Source organism: Octopus bimaculoides, chromosome 26 (assembly GCF_001194135.2).
Source record: "Octopus bimaculoides isolate UCB-OBI-ISO-001 chromosome 26, ASM119413v2, whole genome shotgun sequence".
Classification (NCBI taxonomy): domain Eukaryota; kingdom Metazoa; phylum Mollusca; class Cephalopoda; order Octopoda; family Octopodidae; genus Octopus; species Octopus bimaculoides.
Window position 1 is genome coordinate 19,075,611 of NC_069006.1, and position 3,006 is coordinate 19,078,616.

Here is a 3,006-nt window from a genome sequence, read left to right on the forward strand (position 1 = left end):
ATATATATATATATACGCGCGCACACGTACGTGTGCGCGTGAGACAGCTCTCACGTCATCCTTCAAAACGGACGTTAAAAGATGATGTTGATGAGAGCTCTCGCACGCACGCACGTGTGTGTACTGTGTATGTGTGCGCGTGAGTGTGTGTACGGGCTAGTAAAAACATTAGTCGATACATGTATATTTATCATTTGTCTATATAAATATGTTTGCAGATAGATATATATGTATACATATATATATATATTCGATGTAGCTTTGTTTGAAACCACCAGTTCTAATTAAATTTTTTTTTTTAATGAATAAATACATACACGAATGCACAATTATACACATGTATGCATAGATTAGATAGATAGGTAAGCGCACACGACACGACACTTGCGAGCTATAATTAGCTCCAAGTTAATGGGGGTGGGGAGAAGTAGGCAGGTATTACAAGGGAGGCGATCGACGGCAACATCGATTATCTCCCTTCCAGTTCTCTACCAGACATATGTTATGTATGGTGAAACTGTCAGCTTGTGCGGGCGAACCCTCGACTCTACCTTCCGTCCGTTGCCCGTCACTCGTTTCATCGCATTTGTTTCGCGTACTGCTGGCCCTGCTGCTGGTGTTGTTGGTTGGTTTGTCGGTTCACAGTTTCATATCTAACCTTCCTGCTCTCTCTCATTCCCTGTCACACATTATCACACACAAACACACGTACACAACCGCAGTTTCTCTCTATCTCTTCCTCTCTCCGTCTCTCTCTTTCACATATAGACACACACGGAACTTACACATATATACACACGGACATTGTGACAAACGTCTAGTACCATTCTCATACCAGACCGACCCCTAAGTCTGTCACGAACGACCAAGCACAGTTTGACGAGACATACACACATAAATTAAGTTGACATCCGTCTGTCTTGCCAACTGTAGAACTGTCTCTATCGCTGTACACCAACACCTCCATCTCCACCACATACATACATACATACATACACACATACATACATTTATACATACATACATTTATACATACATACATATATACATACATATATTTATACATACATACATACATACACACACACATACATACGTACATACATATGCCACCGCCCCTATCGCAGACCACAGCATCATCATCATCATCATTAACGACATCAACAATATCAGCGTCATCGTCATCCTCTTGGAGTTTGATATCACCCATCTGGTGGCTGAACAATATTTTTGCGAAACCAAAATTCCTCTCTACACAGGAACTGTCAGATTGGTTTCACTGATTGAAGTACAACAACAACAACAACAACAACAACAATACCAGCAACAACGCTGAACATCAGCAGCATCATCATCGCTACCAGCATCAACACCACAGACGGAAGGAGCAATAAAATCGGAACGGATTTTTATCCTGAGAGTTAAAAGTACCTACTTTTTAAAAGTACCTCTGAGGCACTTTACCCGGATTACGTACCCGCCTATCCACCAGAGACAGGCACTTGTTTATACAGGTGCGGACACACTGGACCGAACGAACTACAAACATCACCACCACCACATCTCCCACAATCATCATCGTCAATAACAGCAACAGCAATACGAAGACCAGAATGGATTTTTACCCATAATCATTGCTGTGACGAGATCGCTACCTGTCCTTCTTATAACCCTACCTACCTACCGACCCACCCAGTTCTTGTGTCAACCTTTATTTAATTAAAACTATAGGGTCTGTGTAGTGATGCTGATGTGTTGCCACAGCTGGTGAGGGTTGGATTCGATACAAACTGGTGTTTGCAGTTAATGTAGCTTACCACAAAGTATCTTGGTGGTGGTTGTGGTCGTCGTCGTCATAGGCACACATTCTCTCTACTGACACAAGGTATTGTACATCTTTTAAAATCGTTTCCAAATTTCATTTGCCGCGTTCATTTCGTTTTCTCTTTCTTTCCTTCTCTCTCTCTCTCTGTCCTGTCTCTTTTCTTCTTCCTCTCCTTCTCTAGCTGTCTGGTTCTCTGTCTGTCTCTTTCTCTCTCTCTCTCCCGCACCTAACTTTAGCACAAACACAAGTAGAATATGTATATGTATATGCACACGTACACAACTCATACAAGCTAGCATGTATAAAATACACATGCGTACAAACATACACTCTAGTATACGCAGGATATATACGCATATACGTTCTTTCTTGCTCCAAGTCTCTCTCTTTTCTCCACATAGACTCATCTTTCTTCTGTAACACGCACACTATCTCCCCTACACAACTTCTCCGTTTCATTCTCACGCAATATTTATCTCTCTCTCTCTCACACACACAAATCTCTCCCTCACACACACATGCACGCACGCACGCACACACACACACCATCTCTTTCCTTTACACATACATTATCTTTCTCTCTACTTCACGCATACTCTACGCGCGCATACTCTTTCTATTTCTTCCTCTCTTTCACGCCCACACGCACAAGCTCTCTACCACTTCCATACACCATGTCTCTTCCACATTCACGCATTTTCAAATTCTCACTCTCACATACAAACTCTCTCTTTCAGGCACGCACGCGCGATGTCTCTCCCTTACACGCACACATACACACAAACATAAACTTATACACTAACTCTCCCTTCCGCCCACACACGCAAACGCTTTTTCTCCCCCATATCCCCAAGCACTGACTCTCATACTTACACAAAATCTCTCTCTCAAACACAATATTTCTCTCTTTCACACACACAGTCTCTCTTTTCTTCTGTCACGTACAAATATGTACGCCAATATACATAAACTGACTATATATATGTGAGTTTAATCTTTTATTATTATTGTTGTTGTTATTATTATTTTTTTTTCCTTCGTATTCCCTTATTTGCTCCTTATGGGTGCTCTATCAGGCACCACATTGATGAATTTCTGTATGGATAATGTAACAAAAAAAAAAAAGAAAAAGTTATTTATTATCGTAACTGCAGTAAAATATATATATATATATATATATA

The 3,006-nt window shown here is 40.9% G+C and overlaps 1 protein-coding gene across 6 annotated transcripts in view; it reads left to right on the forward strand.

The window, feature by feature from the left end:
• Positions 1-304: 304 nt before the first annotated feature.
• The window catches only part of LOC106870348 (protein retinal degeneration B-like), a 139,610-nt gene continuing 136,908 nt past the window's right edge, over positions 305-3,006 (forward strand). Inside the window, exon 1 of one of the 6 annotated variants that reach the window (XM_052976997.1) lies at positions 305-1,885. The gene's annotated coding sequence lies outside the window, so the exon portion shown is untranslated. Of the gene's footprint in view, positions 1,886-1,930; positions 2,810-3,006 lie in introns of those variants that run through there. The other 5 variants (XM_052976996.1, XM_052976998.1, XM_052976993.1 and 2 more) reach the window with 5 other exon arrangements.